Below are 27,977 nucleotides of genomic sequence, written 5' to 3'. Positions count from 1 at the left end.
TTAGAAAATGTATCCTCAAAATAAAAGAAGTTCCTGCAGCAGAGTCTCGAGAACACCTGTAATCTTACCAGATTGCGTAATCTTACAGGAAATTGGTATTTGGTGTATGGAACCTTACAAATTTCCTTAAATAAAACACCCTTTTTCCCATTTTAAACAGACCTGTTCTGTTAAATTGCAGAAAATTCCTGTTTTATGATTTTACAGAATGATTCTGTTATTGCTTTCTGCACAATCTTCTTTTTTTCTGTAAAATCAGGGTTTTTTTAACAGTGTACCATCGAGTGGTTTTACGGCACTGAATCTAGGCGTCATATCCTCATTCAAAATTACCTGGCAATTGCCCTTTTATATAGCTATATCAAATGCCTTCATCATTATAATACCATGAGACGCCTCCCACTCTCTCAAAATTAATGACAAAGCGTGCGCGCTTCGTACGGAGAAAATGAGTCCTTCCCATTTGTGCGTGCTCTTATTCTCACAAACAAGCTCCTTCGTCATTCAAAAGACGTCCTCAGAATTTATGAAGATAGTATGATAATATGAGAATTATCTCTCAAATTACAATGGAAGGTCAAAGAGCAAGAGGGACCCCCCCCCGTCCCTAAACCCACCTGGCTAGAACGCACTTAATAAGTGACTCGCAATTTTATTCGCCCCCCCCCCCTCCAGTACCACGACCCACGGTAGGCCACTATAGAGGAAGAGAGTGGCCGAAGAGAGTGGCCGAAGAGGGAAAGAAGATCGAGTTTTGTGAGGAAATCGACCATTATCGATAATCTTGAGGCCAGGAAATAGGCTTGGTAAACAAAGCCATGATGAAATAGAAAATCCAGGGCTGACGGCGAAAGGCTGGCTAATAGCATGATATTACCTCTCTCCTTTAAGGATGAGGGAGGGCATCATGAAAATAGGTACGATCGGTATGGTTTGGCCAGAATAGATACAGATTTTCTGGTCTTCATGATTGTACTCATCTTGCAACGACAGTGCAGTTAAAGCATTAAGAAACTGACATGAACTGAAATTTCAAATGACCAACAGAAAAAATATATATATAATACAAAATCCTCATATTTTTATACATGTACAATTTACATTTAATAATAATTATGAATGAAATTAATTTCACCAGGAAAAAAAGATGGAAAAAATTACCCAAATCCCCTTCGGTAGGCAGCAAAAACTTTGTTTGTTTGTTTGTTTGGTTTTTGTTTTGCTTGTCAGTTTTTTTTTAACCAAAATCCACTCCATTTTCGAGTAAAAACCCTCTTTATAATGTGGACAAACAAATATTCCCTCTTTAAAAGTCGTTCTCATGCCCCTGGTATTGGATTGACATATCTTAAGATAACAGAATACAGACAGTGCATTAATGTGTTGATATCTACTTTAGATTAATTCATGGGGGATTTAACTGCAGTGTATTACTTTACATTACAATGTACTAGTTTTTTCTCCATCAGTCCTCTCTCATATACACACACACCCACTCCCTTAACCTTATACACACCCACCCACCCTCGCTCCCTCTCCCTCTCTCTTTTATCTCTCTCTCTCTCTCTCTCTCTCTCTCTCTCTCTCTCTCTTTCTATTCTTGACTATCCCTTGCCTTCTTGTATTCATACATTCAAACTGATCGAATTGTTATGCGACAAATATAAATATTTGTCTTCTTAAAGCAAACTGCTTCATCTCAATTCTGCATATTGCATTTTCACAACTCAAATATCCTTTTCTTGTATAAGTATATTGAATAAGAATAAAAATTATTTATATGGACCCACTTTCATTCGTGAATCCATCACACAATAGAAGTCTATCGATTTTCTTCTATATTCAGACCATAATACCTTATTACCACCCACAAAATCGCGTGCAAGACCTATCTGCCTAAAATTTAACAAAATAAAAAAGAAACCCATGGGCCCGTATTCTGAAGTCGGGTTTAAGTTAAACTCAGGTTTAAAGTTGTGGTGTAAGTATGGGAAGACAAAAGTATCAAAATTTTTATTAAGTTGTATGTTTCTTATGTTTACTGTGCTCTTTCCTGATACATCGATGGTGGACACAATCATCTATTTATACTTCCTAGACAATTATGAATGATTTGAGAGCCAAATGAGCTGAAGTATGATATATCTACTGTTAGTGATATATGTAACAATTGGCTCGCCATACTTAAACCACAACTTTAAACCTGAGTTTAAGTTAAACCCGACTTCAGAATACGGGCCATCAGTCGAAACAAAGAGTGTGAGTAATGATTACTCGATATTCTCATATTTCATCGTTTGCACACGAAAAAGGGAGGAGAGAAAGTCTTAAAACATCTTTTGTCATCATACCTAGACAAATAGTGACATGCGTTATGACGTGTGTGATGCAATATCGTTTCATTTTTACGATAACTCAGTTAACCGTTAAATTTGGCAGTTGTTATCGGAAGGCATTATTTGAATGCCATTGTTTGAATACACTGTGCGTATGATGAAAATTAGGTTATGATATTTGAAAGCCCCAGACTTCAACAATTTCACAAATTTTCTCTCACTCTCTTTCCCCTTCTCTCTTTCTCTCTCTCTCTCTCTTTCTATACTCTCCTTCTTTCTTTATGCATTCTGTCAGGTATCTTTGCAAAAGTTGAACTAAAATAAATTCAAAAGACATTTTACTTGGGTTTTTTCTTACCTGCAATTATAAAAATACGAAATAATAATGATGATAATAATAATAACAATAATAATAATATAATAATCTGTTTCTTACATGGCCCTGGAAGCGGGGGTGCTGAAGCACCCCCAAAAATCTCCGTGGGGATGTTGCGTGTATTATTCTCCGTAGGCAGCATCCCCAGGTATTCAGGAAGACAAGGAGAAATGTAATAAAAATGACCTTAATTTTGTAGTGAAACTTTTTTTTGCTTCTTTTTTTTCAAATTTCTCGGGTGTCTGTGGAAAAAATTAAACCCCTTACATGCGATTTCAGCGTTTCTGAGGTCATTCGCTCTATGTCACAAATTATCGATATCATAAGTAAACTGTGCGTTTAGGGGCTTGACTGACATAGAAAAATGAGATTGTGGCACACATATACATGTAAATATGGTAGAGTAGGCTTGACTTACCAAGTCATCCATGCAGTCATTCATTTATTTACATCCATGCATGCTGTCAACCATTGAGTAGGCGGGCTTAAGAGACCGTCAATTAAACATGGGTATAATACCTCTTTACTTTTGCTTTCTGTTTAAGAGATTCTATCAAGTTAAAACGGATACGATTTTCTGCAGGATGTCAAAAAGTAGGGGGCGGGGCCTGCTCGCCCCCCCCCCCCCCCTCCGTGGATCCGCCCCTGGGAACTACATAATGCACCAATATTGGGAAGAAAATTTTGTATAATCATGACGACAACAAGAATATGTATGTCTATGTACATGATGTATATTTGCCTTTATTGTTATATAAAATGGGAAAGGTGAAAAGCAATGCATTTCATGGGTTTCTGTCAGATCAAATACTGATACGATTATGTACAATCACGTTCGCACCATAGAGAGAGCTTCTTATATTATTTGATTTGGGTCGTCAATCGACTAGCGAAAATCCGAGGAAAGGGGAAAAAGTTAGAGACGACCAGTGGCTTTGTCATGTAGAAATCTAGACGAGTTCTGAATCCGCAACTGGAGTATGGTACGCCAAATTGGAAGCCTTCAAAAGTGTCTCATGGCGGATTTATAACAAAGTGAAACTGTTTCGTTCAATTTTTTTTTACTAAAAACTTAATCAATTTGTGAAAAACGTACAAATCATTGGGAATCTTTGGTAATTTTGATACATTTTTCACAATAATGGCAATGGACATACTTTGCTAATTTCAAGGAGAGATTGCGCTATTGAATATTTCCAGAAGCTAATATGGCGCATCACACTTGATCGTAAAATTATGATTTGGGAGAAAAGCATATAGGGAATTCGATTAATACACTGAAGAGATTGACTGTCAGTGGTTCATCCCATAACTTTTTTTTACAGTTAAGAAAAGTTAACATAAGCTTTGAACATGTTGATTTTAATTGATCTCGCAAACTTTACCTGAATATACGGCCATTGTTCGTATTTGTTATTCATATTAATTTTTAATTGATATTAAATAATTAAAATAAGATTTGTTTAATTCATAAAATTATATCAAAATTTATAAAATTCAATTTTCGCCATACTTTACGATTGAAAATAATTGAAAACAATTATTTGATACACAATAAAACGCTTTAACCTGATTTAACCTTTCAGGTGAATTCATTCCTCATTCTAACACTAGTCCAGGGTTATTGAATTGCAAGTGTGGTACAAATGCTTTCTCAGCAGGGGTAATGCAGAAAATTTGGCTCTTGCGAACAAGGAAACAAATACATAGTATGGGGGTAAACGCGTCGGATAGACCGGGATTACAATTGATGTTTTTGACAAACCTGAAAGCGTTTTAGAAGTTTGCCACAATCAGTAACTAGCGTGACTATAATGTATGTAAACTTTATTCCATTCTGGGGGTTTGTTAAGTATTAATAACAAGTTCATTTGATTGGAATATATATTGTCCATAGGAAGAAAACATGCATAGCAACTTGGCCCTGGGAAGCTGGGGGTGTTAAAAGCACCCCAAAGACTTGTCTAGAGGGTGCTGCGTTTGTTATAAACCATAGACAGTACCCCCTGGAAATGAAGTTGGTATGCTAAAAGGTAGATTGTGACCCAAATCACCTTCAAATTTGAGTGAGCCCCCACCCCTTTTTTTTTATTGCTTGTCATTTTTTTAACCAACAACCCCTCTTCAAAAAATGGTTCTCAACACACCTAACACCATACTTGACACATGCACCATAGAGCTATAGCCCCATGCATGCACTTTAATCTTTATTCTGTTGTCCATTCTCTAGCATCTCTCTGATCCAACTATCATGATCGTTCCTTGACAGGTATCCATGGCAATGCCAGGCGATCATGAAATTCACTTGATCAGATTAAAAAGTACATCGTCACCGGATCGCCGATGAATATCAAGAGAGAGGGGGGGTGGGGGAGAGAGGGGAGGGGCAGACTTGATGGAAATCTGTAATAGATACACGTATAATGTGATAAAATGACACATGACTTGCTTGTAAGATCAGATAAGGGATATTTGAGAGTTTGAAAGAGGAATGGAAGGGATAAAGGGGTTGCGAGGTATGAGAGATTGGCGAAGAATTCTGATTACTCTTTAAAACAGAGCCTCCTCGTTCTCTTAATAATTTTCCTGGTGGACATACTATTACACAAGTAAAACATTTTCAATTTTTAGGAGTAATTTTTAAAAACACCTTTCTTGGAAACCACATCTTAATTAAATTTGTACAAAAATTTCAAGATCTATTGGAATTATTTCTAAAATTAGACATTTTGTTCCCCATACGATACTGATTACTCTTTGTAACAGTTTTAATCTCCCTCACTTAAATTATTGTAACGCTGTATGCAGGGTTGGCACGTTTTAAACGGTGTGTTTTAAAACACCCGTTTTTTTTACACAAAAAACGTGTTTTAAAACACCTCATAGACTTGTGTGTTATAAATATGCATGCCGATTTTACCTGAATATATTTGTTATACTTTTATTTCTTAAGTGGTTATTATTTTCTTCTAACTAAACCTCTTTCTCAACACCACTCTTTTTCTCCTCTCTCTATCCCCCCCCCCCCTTATTCTCCCTTTCTCCATCACTTTGTCATGTTCCTTTCCTCCTGTTCAATTGTGCACATCAATCCATATTAAGATTATTCTCACTTTAACAAACATCTGAGTGTTGTGCTCACTTTTAGACAGGAAAAGAAACACTATTTAAAATAAGCTCGAATATGTAATAGTATAGTACTTGAATGAAATGGAAGTGTTGCACAAGCATGAGAATATTTTGCAAATAGACTGTATAACTGACATTGTAACCTTGATGTACACACAAAACTAGGTGAAACTTTGCGCTTCGTAAAGATGAAGAAACATACTTTAAGTCAGAATAAGATAATTAGCTAGCAAACCCTAAAGGACAAGTCCACCCCAAGAAAAAGGTATTACGCTAAAAATTTCATAAAAATCAGATGTAAAAAAATAAAGTGATGACGTTTTAAAGTTTCGCTTAAATTCGCAAAACAGTTATATGCACATCCTGGTCGGTATGCAAATGAGGGGACTGATGACATCACTCACTATTTATTTTGTATGTTGTTATTTTGTTATTGTCATGTGAAATAAAGTTTTTTTCCTCCCTGTGTGGAACTACTATTGTTTTAACATTTTTTGGTTCAGTCATGTTGGTCATGATTATCAAATCTGTAAAAATTGAAATATTGTATTGTTCAAACAATTCAAAACAAACAAAAGAAAAAGTGAGTGAGGGACATCATCAACTCTCTCATTTGCACATCACTGAGTTTTTAAAAATGTTTTGTGAAAAATAAGCGAAACTTTAAAATATCATAACTTTCTTATTTTACATCCGATTTCGATGAAATTTTCAGCATTATGCTTGTTTGAATTTTCTCTACTGATTCAAATCAACATTTTTTTCTGGGTGGACTTGACCTTTAACCCGAACAATCCCAGGGGACCGTGATGGCCCCTTAAAAATCTATATGATAAATCCATAAGCACAACAGGGACACGCCATATTGTTCAAGACTATTTTTTGATACATGCATGGATATTATGCGGTTATAATACCATGGAGCTATCAACACATTGATAGCTCCATGATATTACAAAAGTGCATGTCAGACCAGAATTGCTCAATATCGTGATTTCATGTATAAAGCCAATGCAAATTTTTCGCCAACATTTTTATCTGTATCAATATTTGTCATTTTTGTTAATGATTGGAAAATTATTGCCAATAATTTCCATTAAAAAAACGATAAAAAAAAGTAACCACAAAACTGTGCATAAGAAATATTAAAGAAAAAAAAGTTAAAACAAACATTAAAAAAAATATTTGATCAGAATTCCTCAATTAAAGAAATAAGCAGTTCAAGGGCCTAATATTTATAAATTTAAATCCAGACTTGTATTTCATGCACTTATGGGTACCCGGTAGGATGTGAAAGTCATTGTAGCTTGTCCAGTACTGTGTGCGCCTCACTGGCTACTGAATGGAATACTACCCAGGGAGTGGAGGATGTGCACACATTGTGTGTGGGAATGACTGATTGAATCCGATGACCGGGGTGATAATATATCTGTTAAGCACTTAGACACGTCGTTCCAATGTATTAAGCGCTATATAAAAGCGGACTATTATTATTATTACTTAAAATTTGTATAATTGATTCAAATGAAATAAAGCATATTGACTAAATGAAATTAAGCTTTGAAAGCCTATAAGATTATTTCATTTTCTTACATTGTGCAAATTCTTCTCACCCCCTAGATTGACAAGACTAAAAAAAACCTGAGACTACATGATGATGTGTACATGTATAAGGAATAAACTTATAAACTGTCAACTTACTTTTTTGGCATTCAATTTTCTCGATTTAGTAATTTGGGGAAAAATATGAACTTTTCTGTTGAAAATTCAGTAACAAAAATTGTAGTCATCTCTTACTTACTCCAAAAATGTATTTAAAACACCAAAACCTTTTTTATCGTACTGTATTAAGTGTACAATTTAATTGATTTACAGAAAATTACATCGTTCGTTGGAAAAAAAAACGTTTTAAAACAATAAAAAACGTTTGTTATTACAACCCTGACTGTATGGGATCATACCTTAAAAACTCATTTCGATAATTTGACAATTTTACAAAAGAAAGCACTAGGACTTGTCTCAGATGCTCCATTTGATAGTCATACAAAACCTTTGTTTTTACCATCAAATCTATTACCTTTTAAGGATCTGATATTTTTAAATTTGTCAGAATCTCACCACTTCTCTTCAGCGACATTTTTGTTTCAAATTCCGAAGTCCATCCTCATAATAAAACTCGTCACAACAAATGCCTATGTCCTCCACTTGTTCGAACTTTTATTGCTTTCAATTCATTTAAGACTTACTTCCCTAATTTATAGAGTGGAATTCCAAACGGTATTTAAAAAAAATTTCAACCTTATCAAAGTTTAGGTTTTTATGCAGGGAAATGTTATTTTCCGCTTACTGGTCGTAATATTGTGCATAAAATCTTACATTATCCATTAGTGCTCCCCCTCCCCCTTTATTTTTATTATTATTATTTGTATTTTTTTTGCTGCAGGTGTGTTTAATCTAATTCTAATTTAAGATTTTCACCTTTATTAATTTTGTAATCTTTTGATCTAACCAAGACATTTTATTTTTGTTTTTATTTTGTATAATGTGATTTCTATTATTTTGAATTTATTATTTGCTGAATGTATTTATGTCTTATACTGACTTCTTTTTATAAGCATCGCTTCTCTGGGGTCTCCGAACCATCTATGTTCCATTTGCTATGTTTTTATTGATTTTTGTTTGTGTATGTTACTTTGTGAATCCTTTTTCTTGTTTTGTTTATACGTTTGATGGTTGAATTAATGAATTAAATTGAACTGAATTGAAGAAAGCGAGCGTGAGGGGTGAGATTATAATATTGATAATAATAATAATAACAATAATAATAATAATTATTATTATAATAATAATGATAATAATAATAATGATAATAATATGAATAATAATAATAAAGTGGATATGTAATAGTTTTAGGCTAATAAGGATAACATTAATAATAATAAAAATAACAATAACAATAACAATAATTTTTACAAGAATGTTTTGTTTAACAGGAGGCTAGACTCTACAAGCTCAACTTTTTAGCAGCCTCCTCCATTCCAAACCTGTGTGTATGATAATCTTGACTATATGTGTATGTAGAAATTTGATGTTATGCTTATTGCTTTTAAGGTGTATATGAAACCAAAGATGTAATCGTTCGAAATTGAAATCAGCGAAATTAAATAATAATAATATTAGATAATGATTATCAAAGTAAAAACGTTTGATTTGCCCTGGGCAGCCGCTTCAGTTTTAAAAATGCAACTATACTGGTCACATGGTCCTTTCTATTCTAAAAGATTTTTTCAATTTCTCCTTCTTTTTCTTTTTCTCCTTTTTGCTATATGTCTCCATTTTACTTTATTTTGATGGTTATTACTTTCAAACTGGAGAATGATACTTAAAATTTCAAGTAGAGAGAACATTACAGCCGAAGGAAATCAATTTTAACGTTAGCATTCTAAAGGCTTGTAAAATTACAGTCGAATATCTTCCTTCCAAGAGAGTTTTGCATTCCTTACAAGAAAGTATATTCGTTGTATCTTTTCCCGTTATCATTATCATGATTATGAATGAGCAGAACTCGAATTCTCAAAAAGAGTTTGTGGCAACTAAAAACGACCCGGCCAGACAAAATAGTATGAATGTACAAAGATTTAAGATTGAAAAATGAATAAATAAAATGGAAAGATAGTTGGCATGGTTAAAACTTTTTTTTACTTAGAGAATGATTACTTCTTCTTGGAATTACTACTACATCTTCTCAGATCATTTTTACATCAGGCTTTTGAATTAGTCTGATCTGAAATCTTCAAACTGATTCGGACTCCCCAGGAACATATCAAACTGAATGACATGAACGAGACTGACAAAGAATCTCATGGTAATCATGAAGACGCAAATCTTGACGGAAAATTATAGGAAAATTGGCTAATCATGCTAATGTTTTTTTTATACACGATATCGAAATGATGAATTAATGGAACGGACGAGGTAAAAGAAAACATCACGTGATGGAGAGATAATCGGATTAAAACAAAATGCGGACTCTTTAAAGATTCGATTACCTCTTGAATGATTAAATGCGATCTGCAGTTCTTGTTTGATGATTTACCGTGTAGAGATAATGAATGCAAACATGAAACGAATGCCATGCCCATAGGAGATATCGGGAAATAAGAACCGACTTCCAGAAAATGAGAAAAACATCTCAATGTACATTCATGCTACTATCGAGAACATTATCTGTAATTAAAAACTTACAGCATTCAATTGAATTTATTAGACGGGTATGGTGAATTGATGAATATGAGGAAACAGGAGAAGGCTTGAGGGAAGAGAGAAAGCATAAAAGTTTCGATGAGAGTGGAATGATAATAAACTCCATCATAAATAATTGAATTGTAGATTTCACAGTAATCAACTTCGTTTGTAGCTATTTGCAAATAATTAGCTATGTCGTACTGTTTTGGTTATTAATAATTCTGCGAATTGTTGTTTCTATCCGTGATGGCGGGCTACATCACTTTATATGCACCTTACTGTTGATGTACAAATGAATGAGCCCATGATTTCACAAATATGGTCTTTTCATTTTGCTGCATTGATACTGCAACACTGATGCCAATGCCAATGTTGATTTAAAACCTTATAGTCTACATTCTGATAGCTTAGATGGAAATATTTTCATATAATAAACTCAAAAGAAATAGCGATTGTGATGTGACGTCATCGGCTTCCTTAGTGCATGCAGTCCGTATTGTGCATGATATAATTTTGTGAAATTCAGCTATAATAACGTTAATAACGTTTTTATTTGACGTCTGATTTTGATGAAATTATACAGCATGATATTTGCTTGACTTCCTCGTGAAATTCAAATCAACTGTTAGGATGAACTTGATCTTTGAGAAAACTCATTTGTCTTCACATCACTTGTGTACAGATGGGGACTTGTGGGCCGGGCCATATACCCCCCCCCCCCCCCGCCTATATGTCTACAAGCTTTGCTTTTTAGTAGGTTCCTCATATTTCAAGATATTGTATTTCTTTGTAAAACACTATACAACTATGTATTTTTTGTCATCTTCTCATAATTATGTTCAAGATGTATGTTTTTTGTGGAATGTGAAACAATAAATCAAATCAAAATCAAATCAAAAAAGTTTCACGACCAAAAAAAAAGGAGAAAAGGAAAGAGTGTAAAATATTATTTTTTTAATATTAAGTCGAAATCTGTCGCAAAATTGGATTTTCGTATGTATAAAAAGGTCATTTTTTCTCGCTTGCTCGGCTCGCTCGGCTTTCCAGATGTACTGTCGGACCAATTTGTCTCATTAAACTACTTCTTTACAATCATAATACACGATGTTTTGAAACAGGTAATTAAACGACCGGATGACAATGAAAACATAACATCCAAGAAATTCAGGAAGTATACTTGACATCTTTACTGAAGAAAGGGAAATTGGTTGCGATTATTATCTAGAAAAAGGTTTCATTAAAAAAAGTAAAAGCGTACTTAAATTTGGTCGCAAGAAACATGAATATTCTAATTACTCGAGAAAAGGTCAAGAAAATTATACCTCGTGACTGGTGTAGGTTAAGGCTTTCTTCGCCATCAAATCGAATCATTTTGTATACTCTGCTAAAGGAAATATAAGATTAAGGAGCATTCGGTAACATTTTTTTCTTTGAAAAAAGGGTAAAGGTACTTTAAGTTTCAGGGGTTATCCAGCTTTCCCCAATATAAGGGACCGGAAAGTATTTTCATCCACCTTTTCACTGATCGACAGCTAAAATATGATTATTGTTGTTTTTTGAGAGGGTAGTCTTAAGAAAGACCCAAGGTCTTATTTAGTTTTATTCTGACAAACAAAATGTTTCATAAGTTCTAAAGAAATAATGCAAGGGAGAAGCATGGGCACTTTTTTTTTATATATTACACTATTTAGACATGAAAATTAACATACTGTGTTTCTAAGCACTATTTGTAATCATCAACAGGATGTGTATCTCGCTATAATAAAAAGGAAAATCGGGACCAGAATGATTTGTGAATATTGACTTGATAACAGGATATCTTAAGCCCATGCAATAATATTGAGCATATTATATCATCTAACTAAACAATCAATACAAGCGCGAAGCGTGATCGAAATTTGCATTTTTATATAATGAACCGATTTTTGTCTATTTTCAAATTATTCTCATCCAATTATTTTCTTCCTCGTCTTGTCTTTCTTGTTCTTTTTCTCCTCTCGTTTTTATTATATTTTTCTTAATCTTTACCTTTTCTCATTTTTGCTCCGCCTTTAGGGGGGCGGCGGCAGCTTCGCCCCTGGATGCGCCTATGAGTTTAATAACTGAAGCATGAGTAATCTCATTATTTCAGGAAATGTTGTAGTCGGAATTTCCCAAAGCTATCGATAGCAGGGATTCGATACTAGCGGAAGATTCTTTGAAATTGAAAACAACCGATATATATAGTGACCACAAAAGTTAAAAACCAGAGGAAAAGTGCACTGTGCAGTCATCCACAGTAAAATGAGATAGGGTTTTACAGAAGTCTGATAGCGACACTAATTATGATTTTGTGCAGCTAGCCTAAAGTATTTTATGTTTGAAGAAAGTGATAGGATGACCTTTAAAGAAGATCAGACAGAAAAAGGTCAATGTCAGACTGAAAAGGTTAACAATGTAACTTAGCGGTTTGGGATGAAATAATGTGACACACGATATAAAATCAAGCTAACTTGATGAGAAGTGTATACATCGGAAGCAAATTCGGGATTGCGGTTCCAAAGTGTAAAAGGGCGAAAACAACGACAACGAGGATGATGAAAAATAGGACGATGATGATGATGATGAAAAAGACGATAATGAAGGATAATAGAATTAGAAGTGCAATTTGAATGGTAGGACGATAATAATGCAAGAGAAATGAAAAGGGTATATAGGCAAACATTACAAGAGCAGATAAATCAACTGATGAAAAAAAAACATGCAGGATCCAAAGTATAAATAGGCGAAAACAACGACAAAATTTTGATCACAAATTGCCGATTTATGGCGATTCACAGAGGTTCGGCGATTCGCCGTGCTCCGCCATAGACAAGATTAATACCGTACATATTATATTAACCCGGGTCATACGTCACTCATCCGCCATCGACCACGATAACCACGGGCATGACGGGTGGAAAACGCATAAAAATGAACAAATTTAATTTAAATTCAATATATGTTCAAAACAAATTCACCGTTGATGAGCATCCTCTGTGTTTGCACGCTAGGATAACTCCGCCATAATCCGCAAATAATTTTCCTCTCGGGCCTTCACGATGTAAACACGGTAACTACACGGAGGTGGCGGAGTTACCGCGGAGGCATCACGGTCTCATGGCACCGCGGGTGGTGTGAGGGTGGAAGCTGCTGCCCGAGACTCTGCTTACTATATCGCGGGGAAATGCGTATTACTACGCCGTGTTTAAAAACATGTTGGAAATGCATTGGTAATACATGTAGTATGTAGTTATCTCTCCGCGGTGTATGGAGGATTTAAGAACGCAGAAAATGTATTGAAAATGCCCGTCAAATTACAAAGGCCAGCTGGGACTTCTTTATCGAAAAGTCCTAAGTTTCTGAGCTGACGAAAAAATACAAATATGTCGTTTGCCCATATTCAATGACTGAACTACTGTTTAGATTCACCAATTTTCGATAAAGACTTCTGAGTTGATTTTTGTCATGAAGGCCTGAAGGGAATTTGACAATCCATTTTCTTTGTTCTTGAATCCTCCGTACGTCGCCGTGCGAAATCTTTCTAAATGAACTGTCATCCAAACCGACGATAAGAGATCGCCAATCAGCGGGGAAAACTTCTCAAAGCTTCCCATCAACTTAATTGGACAAAGAATAAGAGAGAGAGAGGGGGGGGTCTGAGCTAGAGAGCATGGTGGAGAGAGAAAGAGGGGAGAGCATTGTGCATAAATCAACTCATAATTTTAGTCATTCGTATATTAGCGGTTCCATGGTGTAATGGTTAGCACTCGAGACTCTGAATCTCGCGATCCGAGTTCAAATCTCGGTGGGACCTCTCTTTTGTTCCCCTCTCGTTTCCTTTTTTTTAATCTGGTCTAAAAAATCTCATACACAAGTCAAATAGGTAAACAAAAATTATTAACAAACCAAGCTGAGCATTTCTAAAAGAGGGGGGCAAATTTTCCCCGTGGAAAACAAGGTTTTCACCAAAAAATGAAGGTAATTTCGTTCAACTTCATGACGTAAAAATTGACAAACCAAAAAAAGGTCCTCACTTGTGTATGAACGACATATTCCTATTAAAAATATATGTTGTGACTTTCAAATAGGGAAGGCACACATGTGTAAAAACGGCATATTTACACTATAAACTTTTCAAGGCCTTCCTTCAACTTGGACAAAGAATATGAGAGAAAGAGAGAGGGGTAAATAGAAAGTGGGGAGAGCATTGTGCATAAATCAACTCATATCTTTAGTCATTCACATTATCAGCGGTTCCATGGTGTAATGGTTAACACTCGAGACTCTGAATCTCGCGATCCGAGTTCAAATCTCGGTGGAACCTCTCTTTTTCTCCCCTCTCGTTTCCTTTTTTTTATCTGGTCTAAAAATTCTCATATGAAAGTAAAAAAGATGAACGAAAATTATTAAAAAGCCGAGCTGAGCATTCAGCTCCTGTTTTGACGATAGATCGCTGCATGCAGGGGCGGATCCAGGATTTTCCAAAGGGGGGGGGGGGGCACATTTTCCCGAGAAAATTTGACAAGCAAAAAAAAAAGATCATTTCGTCCACGTAAAATTTGACAAAAAAGGGTCATCACTTGTGTATGAACGACATATTCATATTAAAAATAGATATATGCTGTGACTTTAAAAAGGGGGCACGCATACTGAAAGAACAGCATATTTACATTAAAAATTTTGATAATGGCTCTCAAATGGGGAGGGGGCACAGGTTGAGTGTGCCCTCCTGGATCCGCCACTGGATCGCTGGAAGAGAAAAGAGATGACCCCAGAGTTATTTGTAATGAGAGATACCTCTAAGACAACATGCCCAGTTAAGTTTGTCAGCCGTGGTTCCATGGTGTAATGGTTAGCACTCGAGACTCTGAATCTCGCGATCCGAGTTCAAATCTCGGTGGGACCTAATTTTTTTTCCTCCCTCCCCCCCCCCCTGTCTCAAGAATTCCATAGGAACAAAAATTGTATCATAGTGAGCAGTGCACGAAATACAAGCCTAGATGAAAGTCATCTCATCTCATGTTTAACGAAAGATTACCAGATAGAAATAGAAATGATCCAAAAAATAATTGAAGGGGGAAATTGTTTACAGGGATCTTTTTCTCTAAAAAAAAATGGCCCCGTTTGATTACCTACGAAAATGTACACATTTGCTGGGATGCATATGGCGGTGGGGGCACTTGGGCACTTGGTACTCCTTCATTTTGTGACAAAGAATAGATAGAAAGAAAGCAAATTTAAACATTCAAAATTGGATTGGAGATAGAACCAACTCCTATATCTAGCACTACATGCCCAGTGTGGCATGTCAGCCGTGGTTCCATGGTGTAATGGTTAGCACTCGAGACTCTGAATCTCGCGATCCGAGTTCAAATCTCGGTGGGACCTAATTTTCCCGAATCCCCCTCCCTCGTTTTTTTTTAATTCAGGTTTCAATAATCTCATCCGAAAGTCATTAAAAGAGAAACACATAAAAAAAATGTCATCATAGCTGAGCATTTCAGCTCCTGTTTAATAATTGATGAAAAAAAAGATAAGGGAAAAACATAGTAACTTATGGACAGTGATCTTTCTCTCTGAGAAAAGGAACCAGTTTTTTTTTTATATGAGTATTTACATATTTGCCGGGTGTATAAAAAGTTCGTCAGTCGTGGTTCCATGGTGTAATGGTTAGCACTCGAGACTCTGAATCTCGCGATCCGAGTTCAAATCTCGGTGGGACCTAATTTTTTTCCTCCCTCTCCCCCCCCCCCCCCCAGTCTTAAGAATTCCATATGGAACTCACTAAAAGAGGAACAAAAATTGTATCATAGTGAGCAGTGCACGAAATACAAGCCTTGATGAAAGTCATCTCATCTCATGTTTAACGAAAGATTACCGGATAGAAATAGAGATGATCCAAAAAATAATTGAAGGGGGAAATTGTTTACAGGGATCCTTTTCTCTTAGAAAAATGGCCCCGTTTAATAACCTACGAAAATTTACACATTTGCTGGGATGCATATGGCGGTCGGGGCACTTGGTATTCCTTCATTTTGTGACAAAGAATAGATAGAAAGAAAGCAAATGTAAACATTCAAAATTGGATTGGAGATAGAACCAACTCCTATATCTAACACTACATGCCCAGTGTGGCATGTCAGCCGTGGTTCCATGGTGTAATGGTTAGCACTCGAGACTCTGAATCTCGCGATCCGAGTTCAAATCTCGGTGGGACCTAATTTTCCCGAATCCCCCTCCCTCGTTTTTTTTAAATTCAGGTCTCAATAATCTCATCCGAAAGTCATTAAAAGAGACACACATACAAAAATGTCATCATAGCTGAGCATTTCAGCTCCTGTTTAATAATTGATGAAAAAAAAGATAAGGGAAAAACATAGTAACTTATGGACAGTGATCTTTCTCTCTGAGAAAAGGAACCCGTTTTTTTTTTATATGAGTATTTACATATTAACCGGGTGTATATAAAGTTTGTCAGCCGTGGTTCCATGGTGTAATGGTTAGCACTCGAGACTCTGAATCTCGCGATCCGAGTTCAAATCTCGGTGGGACCTAATTTTTTTCCTCCCTCTCCCCCCCCCCCCCCTGTCTTAAGAATTCCATATGGAACTCACTAAAAGAGGAACAAAATTATATCATAGTGAGCAGTGCACGAAATACAAGCCTAGATGAAAGTCATTTCATATCATGTTTAACGAAAGACTACCGGATAGAAATAGAGATGATCCAAAAAATAATTGAAGGGGGAAATTGTTTACAGGGATCCTTTTCTCTTAGAAAAATGGCCCCGTTTAATAACCTACGAAAATTTACACATTTGCTGGGATGCATATGGCGGTCGGGGCACTTGGTATTCCTTCATTTTGTGACAAAGAATAGATAGAAAGAAAGCAAATGTAAACATTCAAAATTGGATTGGAGATAGAACCAACTCCTATATCTAACACTACATGCCCAGTGTGGCATGTCAGCCGTGGTTCCATGGTGTAATGGTTAGCACTCGAAACTCTGAATCTCGCGATCCGAGTTCAAATCTCGGTGGGACCTAATTTTCCCGAATCCCCCTCCCTCGTTTTTTTTTAATTCAGGTCTCAATAATCTCATCCGAAAGTCATTAAAAGAGACACACATACAAAAATGTCATCATAGCTGAGCATTTCAGCTCCTGTTTAATAATTGATGAAAAAAAAGATAAGGGAAAAACATAGTAACTTATGGACAGTGATCTTTCTCTCTGAGAAAAGGAACCCTTTTTTTTTTTATATGAGTATTTACATATTAACCGGGTGTATATAAAGTTGTCAGCCGTGGTTCCATGGTGTAATGGTTAGCACTCGAGACTCTGAATCTCGCGGTCCGAGTTCAAATCTCGGTGGGACCTAATTTTTTTCCTTCCTCCCCCCCCCCCCTTTGTCTTAAAAATTCCATATGGAACTCATTAAAAGAGGAACAAAAATTGTATCATAGTGAGCAGTGCACGAAATACAAGCCTAGATGAAAGTCATCTCATCTCATGTTTAACGAAAGATTACCAGATAGAAATAGAGATGATCCAAAAAATAATTGAAGGGGGAAATTGTTTACAGGGATCTTTTTCTCTTAGAAAAATGGCCCCGTTTAATTACCTACGAAAATTTACTCATTTTCTGGGATGCATATGGCGGTGGGTGCACTTGGTACTCCTTCATTTTGTGACAAAGAATAGATAGAAAGAAAGCAAATTTAAACATTCAAAATTGGATTGGAGATAGAACCAACTCCTATATCTAAGACTACATGCCCAGTGTGGCATGTCAGCCGTGGTTCCATGGTGTAATGGTTAGCACTCGAGACTCTGAATCTCGCGATCCGAGTTCAAATCTCGGTGGGACCTAATTTTACCGAATCCCCCTCCCTCGTTTCTTTTTTAATTCAGGTCTCAATAATCTCATCCGAAAGTCATTAAAAGAGACACACATTTAAAAAAATTCATCATATAGTTGAGCATTTCAGCTCCTGTTTAATAATTGATTTTAAAAAAAGATAAGGGAAAAACATAATAACTTATGGACAGTGATCTTTCTCTCTGAGAAAAGGAACCCGTTTCATTTGAATATGAGTATTTAAATATTTGCCGGGTGTATATAAAGTTTGTCAGCCGTGGTTCCATGGTGTAATGGTTAGCACTCGAGACTCTGAATCTCGCGATCCGAGTTCAAATCTCGGTGGGACCTAATTTTTTTCCTCCCTCTCCCCCCTTGTCTTAAAAATTCCATATGGAACTCACTAAAAGAGGAACAAAATTTGTATCATAGTGAGCAGTGCACGAAATACAAGCCTAGATGAAAGTCATTTCATATCATGTTTAACGAAAGACTACCGGATAGAAATAGAGATGATCCAAAAAATAATTGAAGGAGGAAATTGTTTACAGGGATCTTTTTCTCTTAGAAAAATGGCCCCGTTTAATTACCTACGAAAATTTACACATTTGCTGGGATGCATATGGCGGTCGGGGCACTTGGTATTCCTTCATTTTGTGACAAAGAATAGATAGAAAGAAAGCAAATGTAAACATTCAAAATTGGATTGGAGATAGAACCAACTCCTATATCTAACACTACATGCCCAGTGTGGCATGTCAGCCGTGGTTCCATGGTGTAATGGTTAGCACTCGAGACTCTGAATCTCGCGATCCGAGTTCAAATCTCGGTGGGACCTTCTTTTTTTCCTCCCTTGATAAAAAAAGTCCAACACGAAAGTTATCCAAAAAAGATAAAAACATTGAGAGCTATTCATAAAATACGAGCCTAACTTTGATTGTCTGCGATTTTTTTTTTGTCGTCCTTATAAAAACATATGAGCCTCTTTATCAGGACAGATCACTTGACGCATTAATGCCTTTTTAGTTTATATTTGCTTCGGTAATCGTCCGATAGAATATAGTTTACGATTTTAGGGGACATTGTAGGTATAGCTACGTGCTACTATATTTATGTTTACACTGTTTAAGATCGTCACATCTGCATATGGCGTGGCTTGTGAGACTAAAATAATCGCCTGCCTTGTTAATCAGCGTAATGACAAAATACCATGGATATTTTGGGGTTTATCATTTAACCTGAAAGGGGTGCTATACTATTACAACCAAAATCATATTTTGAGCACTTTCTTGCGTGATGTATCAAAATACATGATGACATGAAAAAAAATCAATGTCATCATCACCAAATATCCCATAGAGCAGGCCAAGGTATATTGTTATACGTTTCAAAATTGATTTTCAATCCAACTTTAAGAGTGATTAAAATGCAATTACCACTCTCATCATGTTTGATGGATCAAGGTAAGAATTAATGAGCAAATTAATAGTGTATTTTTAATGGTAGTCGATTAGAAATCACCGCCACATGACGTGATTCCTAATTGAAATAACACGTTGATAATTACGTGTCGATTTGCTACCCCGGTGATGAATCTATTCTTTAGTAGTGCTCAAACACAAAACCTTTTGCTTCCAGTAAAACCTTTATACCTTACATTTATTTTATTAAATCAATATTTTCTGTACCAAAATGCACTGACATATTACTTGCGTACATGGTCGTATGCAGCGGAGGGAGGGGGGGCATTCGACTCCCCCCGAAATTATTTAACTTTTTTTAAACGAAAATTGTCACAAAATTCCCCCAAAGTGTGCACCATATCCTTTAAATACACTTTAGGAAAGGGGAAAAACGCCACCATGACAATCTCGGTGGCTTTGCTTCCTTGCTTTCGAGTTAATGTGGAAAAAAATTAAAGCACGTATCGCTCCTCTGGTAAAAAATCTGCGTACGGCCATGCACGCTTACAAAAAAATCATATCCCTCCTTAAACCTTTTCTAATATAGTCCCCTGGACTGATTTCGTGTCCAATGACAATTTAATAACAATAGGATTTTGATTTCCTTCCTTCATTGGAGAAAGTAAAAAGTTAACCTTGAATCAGACATTTCAAACAATAATTTGAATGTTTACATATTTTCAAAATGGTATGATATATACTGATCCCGACATGCCATACAACAGTAGAAGTAACATTTGAAAAAAATATTTGGAAACATAAGTCAATGAATGGATAGATAAATAAATGATGATGATTATTGAAAATAATAACAAAACAATAATAATAATGTGTTTTATTAGACACAGACTAATGTATATATATTTCGAAATTGATTAAAAGTATTTTGAGAGGCTTGAAAAACAAACGATATCGAAAAATGAAAAGAAGCAAAATCTATTGAAATGTAAGTAAACCTCGGCATATCGAATAACATTTCGCAATATAGTTTTCGTGTTTATGTACAGTATTTCGTTCATACTATTGTAATTTGTCATTGTAATTGCACCAGCATGCTGCAGCACCTCCATAGCCTATCATTTATTTACATTGTAATTAAACATGTTGATTGGATTAATCTACGACTGAAAAACGTGGTTTCAATCATGTTAATGTACACAAATCATCTGCTATATCACTCAACAGACTAGCGTTATAATTACATTCCTATATATATTCTGCCATTGTCTGCGTAAGTAATTGTATTAACCAGGTTAATCAAATTAATTAAATAAACAGGTTCCAAGGATATATACCTTGAATAAAAAAGCACAAAAGCAGACAAAATAAATGAAAATTGGTTATTTGTAATATATAGAATTAGAACCTTCATAACATTGTTAGTGTGCGATAGATCTCGTTAAAAATCAATCCCGTGATGTTCAATATTATGTTTGAAAATATTTATCATGTTCAGAGAATTAGATCTTTTATTTTATTTTTGCAAATGAGTGATATAGATTTAACATACTGTCATGAAAAATATTAAATAGTCTATAAAGACAGACGTGCTAAATCAGAACCATGCGTGGTCTTTAAAAAGATATCTTTAGAAAAAAATGGTGAAGAAGTTTTCAGAATTTAGTATGGTTTGGTTGTTTTTAAGGAGTAAATAGAGGGCGTTGCAACTAGTATTCGGAAGCTACCATGATTAGTCATCCCCCCTCTCCCATACATATACCCAGGAACGGATCATGGGGGGGGGGGCAAAATGGTTACTTGATATATATTTCCTCTTCCATGTCATCGGGACCATGTTCATGATTATTAATAATAATACTACAGTCGTTCGATGTCAAACGACAATGGCCTTGGTCAAAAATAATGCTTTTATATGCCGCCAATTCTATGTCATCAAGCAGCCATACAAGGCCTCGTATTGGGGGGCTCATGTGGCGTTCTAATTAAGTAATCAAACTGGCGGAGTAATTAAGGAGATTGTGTCCTTCCAAAGTCATTATAGCAAGCGTCAGGTGTGCTCTGTTCGGTGTTGATGAGGAGTGTTCAAGCTTAATGTATAATGACTTTGGTGTCTCCAAAACAAGGACATCACTATCATTTAAAGTGATTCAGTAACTTTCCGAAATATGAACTGTGTCATTGTCGTCTGATAGTGAGAATTCAAATCCCTGAAATATTATTTCGGTGTTTTGAGCGTACGAAACATACACTAAAATGCCCCATGGAGTTTTTTTACATGACAAAACAAGGGTATCACTATCATAATGTTCAAAAAGCTCTTAAAAAAGCCAAGTTTGTCATTCTTATAGGCAATATTCGCGCTCGTTCGTTACGCTCACTCGGGTATAAAAAATTGAAACGTCTGGAGAGAGAAACAACACAGACCCTTTCTTGACAGTCAATCTTGTCTCCTAAACTGAGAAAGAAACTTGCACGATCTGGCGTTAGAATATGCGAATTTTTGGCTCGCACGATTAAAACTATTGTACTGCAGGGCCAGACATTATTCCCCGGCTGCCTAGTGAGTAGTCGTACTTCATAATGATACCTACGATACTATTTTCCTTGTATTGAAATTACCACCGTCACATACCGTTCAAGACCCCCCCCCCCTAAAAAAAAGTCTCAAACCGCGCATGGGAATGGGGGATACTTTTAGGAGATAATTTTTGCAGAGATCTTTTCAATTAGGGTTAGCTTATCTTCCCCGAACAATCCTAAAATTTATGGGGTAATTCATACATCCATGATTAATAGGGGTAACGCTCTTCCTTCCAACAGCCCGTAATAAGGTGCCATGAACGAATAGTTGACGGCCCGAGTGATGGGGGGGGGGGGGGTTGGCAGAGCTGATCATGGCGCCTGGTGAATCAACATCACCAAAAATTAACAAAGCGGTCTTGAACATGAGCTCTTAGTATCACTTTGCGTCCATTATCCCACGCGTGCTGAAGGTAGCGAGTATATCATGCTAATCACTGCCAATTTGCGGACGGACTTTATTCGAGATCACCCATCCTCCAGCCCCTATCATGGGTTCTAAAGAAAATGGAAGAGAAAAGTTCAAGTCATTACCTGATCTGTGACAAGGTTAACTCTCTTAATTGGCTGGATGAGTCATGCCAGAAATACCGTAAATCCTCTTTTCTATGACATTACTAATTTCGCAGATGCTGGATTCACCGATTCTATTTATTTTCATCAATGTCCCTGACCTTGAGTATTCAACGAAGTATATACGACATTGGTGATTAGCATGGTAGCATTGAGTGACTTTTTATATCCCTGTAATTGGTCTTATAGTATTAATTGCTAGTTTCATCCGACGAGCAAGGCATTATATACTCTCATTTTAACCGTGTCTAAATAAAATCAATCTTATCTTATCTTATTTGACATGCATGTATTTCACATTCATAGCAAAGTTTACTGGTGTTTCTATTTCAAGAATGGAAATGCATGGATATTTGCAATTAACATTAACAAGAAGAAACCTCGAAAACATAATTCCCTCATATTTTCTATCGAGTTGATTTAAATGAATTGAGATCAGGGGCGGATCCAGGATTTTTCTGAAGGGTTGGCACACTTTCCCTAGGAAAAGTTTGACAAGTAAAGAAAAAAGGGTTTCAACCAAAATTAAACGAATTTCGTCCACAAAAAAATTCAACAAGCAAAAAAAAAAAGTCTTCACTTTCGAAAGGGGGGGGGCACACTTTTGTTGTAATTCAGTTTTACTGGATCCGCCAGTGATTGAGATCGTCATTGGAGGTAAGTAACCTAACTATAATCATGCTACCTTTTGATTTGATACAATTGATCAAACAGATAAAAGTTGTGCGTACTTTCAACCAGAAACATACAGTGTGCCCTTGACAAGGGAACTAACTGTAGACTACCTTTAAGAAGGGGGTCTAGTGGTAACAAAATCGTTAGGAGTTCCCTGTGTGTGTGTGACTCATGTCTGTATGCCTTGATTAAAAACTCTTCTTGATTGATTTAGGCTCAGCTTCTAGTTTGAAAGAAATTCTCTGTCTGTCTGCGTCACAGGATATATATAAGGATATGACTAAATAAGGAACAGATATGAGAGAAGATAATAAGGTGAGAGATCGGAGGAGGTAAGATTATACGGATACACTACGATGTAAAGCAGCAAATTGCAAATAGAAGTGAGAATCGGTAAGATAGATGGACTGAAGGCTTCGGTCAAAAAAACGAACGAATGTTTAAAAAGAAAATAAAAAAAAACTTTTTCATTTAAAATAAGACACATACTACTAAATGGTCATTATAAAACAATTGAAAAGAACGACTTACAATACGCAGTAATCGAGAAAAATCGACGTGGTCGAGGGTTGAGGTTTCAATTTTTGTAAAGAAAAAATTTTTAAAAAAATCCGAAGACGAAACAAAGTCTATAAAGGTTGATATGAAGGAAGCTGTCCTTTTATCTTTTTTTTTTTCATTATTGCTATTATCATTATTGATATTATTATCATCATTATTATCATTATTATTATTGTTCTTGTTGTTGTTGTTGTTAACCGTAAAAAAAATGGGTAAAGATTTAACCGGCACGAGGGTAATTATGTGTCCAACAAATTTGGGCAGTATTTTAACAAATGCGGGAAGCATTAAGGTTTTTAAAAGGCAGCAATTACTTTAGGATAGGCAAAATTTTCATCACACTGGATAAATAAAAATGCCCAATGTCGGTTGGACACATAATTACCGTCATGGAGCATTTTACCCAATATTTTCTAGGGTGTTGTTATTGTCATTATTATTATAACTCATACTGCTCTTTCCATTAGGCCAAAAGCGCATTCAATGAGATGGACTTGTGTTCAATTTATTATTTTCATGAACAAAATTATGTTAACCTTTTTTTTACTATTAGAAAGGATGTAATCTGTATTACTATTAGAAAGGATGTAATTACAAGCTTAATCGCTCACGATGGCGGTCTCCTGCGTTCATTTAAATTTTGTTAATGTTCCTTTTTTATTATCAAAATGTGAAGTATATGCCCACACCATTTTTTCCTTCAAATTATGTATTATGTTTATATTGTATGCATTATGAATTATTTTGTATATTACAAACAATGTAAATATTTATGATAATGTATTGTGAACGCAGAAATAAAAATAAAAAATAAAAATAAATCTAAAGTAGATGTGAAACTAGTAATGTCCTGCACAACGGAACGTAGAGGACAGCAACACACGTGTGTTGCTGCCCTATACGTTTGTGTGTCCTTATTATTATATAATATTATTATATATAAGATTATTATGCCTCTAATATGAATTACTCTAGACTTCTAAAGGGAGGCATGAGTTTATAATGTATTTTCTAAATATATTTAGTGAGAATAAATTCCTAATATCACAAATTAAATTCTTGATAGCAATCAAAAAGCTTTGTGGGGAGCAAAATAGGTTCTATTGAACTTTCATTCGGCCTTGGTTGGTTGGATACACAAGTGGAGACAATTGGAAATGACACACATATTATTAATTTTATCATTAGAAAAATAATTAATAAGCCAAGGCATACAACAATTTTTTTTTATTATTAGTTTTTTATTTATGGTATTGTTCTAATTACTATTTATCAAATCTATTTCCGTTATCACAAATATTTGTTTAAAGTGTGAAAGTGTAAATCAACAGCTTAATGTGTTAGTAAACTTTGGTTTGCTAACAAAGGAGATTTATACAATAGGTGAAAGATAAATAAAAGGACAAATCTAGCGGCTATCTTTGGATTTACAAAAAGGAACCCCAGATAAAATGGAACAATGCAGGAGTTGATAAAGGGGGAAAGTGTAAAACTGAATCAAAATGAGGATGCTGCACTCGTTAACTATCGGGTGGTTTATCCAAGGAAGCTGTTGAAACAAATCAATTATTAAACAAGAATGTCGAAAGAGTGAGAAATAAGATGACAATATAATTGATATATGTACATTCTGAAACAGATTCAGCGAAATGTGAGTAAGGGGGAAGGGAATAAATTTAAAGAGAAGATGTGGTTTCTATCGAGACTTGATCATGCACATGGATTCGGGAATCGATTGAAGTGCCAAGCGCAAAAACGAGAGACTTTTTGTCAGTTCAAAGTTTCAAGTGTGTGTTTTTCCATTATCGATTTTTTTGTGGGCAGAATTGCGGATAAACACTTAAGTTAATGTGAAGACCGAAAGGAGGGAAGAAAAAAGAACAAAACAAAGATGTAAGAGATAAACTTGTAAACAGATGGATGGATAGATAGATAGATAGACAGGTAGATAAATAAATAACTACAGGCAAACGCAAACTGATAGTATACAAGAGTAGTAGTGACAGGAAAAAGAAAGGAAAGGAAATAAATGGAAGAAGATAGGGTGTGAGATGTACAGAGTCAGAGAGGGGGTGCAAAGGAGATGAAAAGTTTCTTGGGAGGGGATTTCGCGTGCCCCCCCCCCCCGACCCTTCCATATGGGTGATGAAATACCTCTCATCTTCCCTCTTTTTCTTATTCTCCAATAATGAGCTACTGCGGCTCTAACGAGACAAGTTTCCTCAGTTGGATTTATTTGTGAAATGAAGGCCATTATCAAGTTCCAGTATTACTGTCATCACCTCTGATATTTTCCAATTTAAATTAATTATAGGCTTGTTTGATTCCTGTCACTTTCTCTGTCGTTGGTGTCACTTGATTCGATCCTGGGGATCTGATATCCGTCATAGTCCGTTTATTTATTTTCATTTTTCAGGCCACACATCACACTTACCTCCGTTTTCTTGCTGCTACTATTACCAATTGATCTTTACATTTATTTTATTTAACACACCAACGCTATCTTTAGTTGCATTGTACACCTTTAAATCGTACATTTTCTTTCTAAACTTAAAATGAATTGATATCAGTCATCTACTTAGGAATAGATTATTTTGTTTCTCTTAAACATTATAATTCCTTTTCTCTTTCCCAGTTTATATCTTTTTTGAGGAGGGAATTGAAAACGAGAAGGAATTAAAATGATTGCAACAAGAAATGATAAAAACTGCGGTATCTTAATTAACAAATTAATTTAAAACATAGCTGGATGTGTAAATATTAAATAGATTAGTTTGGTCGATCTTGTATTGGTCTAAATACTTTTTTTCACAAATTTCGCGTAGCTATTTACAATCTCATGTTGCGCAAGCAGTTTTTTTTAATGAATAATGCAACATGTATTTCAGATGGAAGCAAAACAGAAATTATCATTTCGCCAGCTCCACAATAAGCGTATAAGAAAACACTTGACTTCACTGTCAGTTTTGTGGTTTTCGATACCTGAAATCGAATAAGAACACTCCTGAATTATCGATCACTTCAAACAAGGGCTATTGATATGTGCTCATGATTCAATCATAGAAGTGTTTTCTCAGTCGAATTGGTAAAACGACTTAAATAGTCACAGGAAATAGTTTGAACGTAGTTTAGTAAAAAAAAAACAAAAAAAAAACGAATTTCCTGTATGAGGCGATTCTTCATAGGATGCCCATCTAAAACCATCCTATTTTGAGGGTAAATTTAAGAGGGTTATTTCTAAACGTGAACCTCCCTCAGTAACTCATATATTTTGGGGGTCTCAGTTTTTGTTTTGATAAGTTTTTCATCTCTCTTAGGGAGTGTTGCATAAAATGTTTGCAAATTGCCATTGCAAATTGCTGATGTATATTTAAATTGATATTTCAGTTGTAACATTAGCAATAGCAAATTTGATGTTTATTGCTTGTTTGCGAGAAACAGACTAGCAATCAAGGGCAAATCGCGTCATATGAAGTTGATTCACCAATCTGTTTTGATTAAACGATACTGTGGTTTCTATCTAACAATTTAAAAGTAGGTCAAAACGGATGCAATCTTGTATTTTTAAACCAGTTTTGTAGTGTTTCATTGTTTTGTGACAATCCCTTCGTGATTCGGGGGGGGGGGTATATTTAAGTTTAAATTAAGCAAGTCAATCACATTTGAATATTCAGTAATCCAACGTGCTTGAATTAGTGACGTATCGAGACAAAAATGTTGAGGGGGCCAGATCGGGCGTATGGGGCTAATTATTTTTAATAGTTGCGAGTGAGCGAAGCGAGCAAGCAAGCAACAATTTTGACCTTTTTAATACAAAATCTAATATTGTGATGGATATGACATAATATTAAGAAATTAATGTCATATTTTAACCTTTCCCCTCTCCTCTTCTTTCTTTTTCTCCTATTTCGGGGGGGGGGGTGGTTCTTGGCCTTCAAGACCCCCATCAGTACACCAGTGCCTTGAATAAAGGCAATTTTTTTTTGCCCACAACTATTATAAGATGATCCTAACTTAGTCAATCCAAATAAAATAGGATGAATAATCAACAGTCGTGTGAATACAGCCACCGGAGAAGCAAGATGCGAAAAAAAGACTTCAGCTGACGAAAGCAGAAAAGTTATCTGATGTAATAAGGACGAAGTGCCTCTTTGTCGTTTCTATCTCTATTGAAACATCCTTATCTATTGATGAG

General features: G+C 35.5%; 12 non-coding genes across 12 annotated transcripts; all 12 read left to right on the top strand.

The window, feature by feature from the left end:
• Positions 1-13,849: 13,849 nt before the first annotated feature.
• TRNAQ-CUG (transfer RNA glutamine (anticodon CUG)) lies at positions 13,850-13,921 on the top strand. The gene has a single exon. It is a non-coding gene; the product is annotated as a tRNA-Gln (tRNA).
• A 438-nt stretch (positions 13,922-14,359) lies between these two features.
• TRNAQ-CUG (transfer RNA glutamine (anticodon CUG)) lies at positions 14,360-14,431 on the top strand. The gene has a single exon. It is a non-coding gene; the product is annotated as a tRNA-Gln (tRNA).
• Positions 14,432-14,941: 510 nt separating this feature from the next.
• TRNAQ-CUG (transfer RNA glutamine (anticodon CUG)) lies at positions 14,942-15,013 on the top strand. The gene has a single exon. It is a non-coding gene; the product is annotated as a tRNA-Gln (tRNA).
• A 410-nt stretch (positions 15,014-15,423) lies between these two features.
• TRNAQ-CUG (transfer RNA glutamine (anticodon CUG)) lies at positions 15,424-15,495 on the top strand. The gene has a single exon. It is a non-coding gene; the product is annotated as a tRNA-Gln (tRNA).
• Positions 15,496-15,759: 264 nt separating this feature from the next.
• On the top strand, positions 15,760-15,831 carry TRNAQ-CUG (transfer RNA glutamine (anticodon CUG)). The gene has a single exon. It is a non-coding gene; the product is annotated as a tRNA-Gln (tRNA).
• Positions 15,832-16,254: 423 nt separating this feature from the next.
• TRNAQ-CUG (transfer RNA glutamine (anticodon CUG)) lies at positions 16,255-16,326 on the top strand. The gene has a single exon. It is a non-coding gene; the product is annotated as a tRNA-Gln (tRNA).
• Positions 16,327-16,589: 263 nt separating this feature from the next.
• Positions 16,590-16,661, top strand: TRNAQ-CUG (transfer RNA glutamine (anticodon CUG)). The gene has a single exon. It is a non-coding gene; the product is annotated as a tRNA-Gln (tRNA).
• Positions 16,662-17,082: 421 nt separating this feature from the next.
• Positions 17,083-17,154, top strand: TRNAQ-CUG (transfer RNA glutamine (anticodon CUG)). Its single transcript has one exon. It is a non-coding gene; the product is annotated as a tRNA-Gln (tRNA).
• A 262-nt stretch (positions 17,155-17,416) lies between these two features.
• TRNAQ-CUG (transfer RNA glutamine (anticodon CUG)) lies at positions 17,417-17,488 on the top strand. The gene has a single exon. It is a non-coding gene; the product is annotated as a tRNA-Gln (tRNA).
• Positions 17,489-17,908: 420 nt separating this feature from the next.
• TRNAQ-CUG (transfer RNA glutamine (anticodon CUG)) lies at positions 17,909-17,980 on the top strand. Its single transcript has one exon. It is a non-coding gene; the product is annotated as a tRNA-Gln (tRNA).
• A 268-nt stretch (positions 17,981-18,248) lies between these two features.
• Positions 18,249-18,320, top strand: TRNAQ-CUG (transfer RNA glutamine (anticodon CUG)). Its single transcript has one exon. It is a non-coding gene; the product is annotated as a tRNA-Gln (tRNA).
• A 415-nt stretch (positions 18,321-18,735) lies between these two features.
• On the top strand, positions 18,736-18,807 carry TRNAQ-CUG (transfer RNA glutamine (anticodon CUG)). Its single transcript has one exon. It is a non-coding gene; the product is annotated as a tRNA-Gln (tRNA).
• Positions 18,808-27,977: the final 9,170 nt, after the last annotated feature.

Source organism: Lytechinus pictus, chromosome 2, assembly GCF_037042905.1.
Source record: "Lytechinus pictus isolate F3 Inbred chromosome 2, Lp3.0, whole genome shotgun sequence".
NCBI lineage: Eukaryota > Metazoa > Echinodermata > Echinoidea > Temnopleuroida > Toxopneustidae > Lytechinus > Lytechinus pictus.
This window is presented reverse-complemented; position numbering and strand designations above follow the sequence as displayed.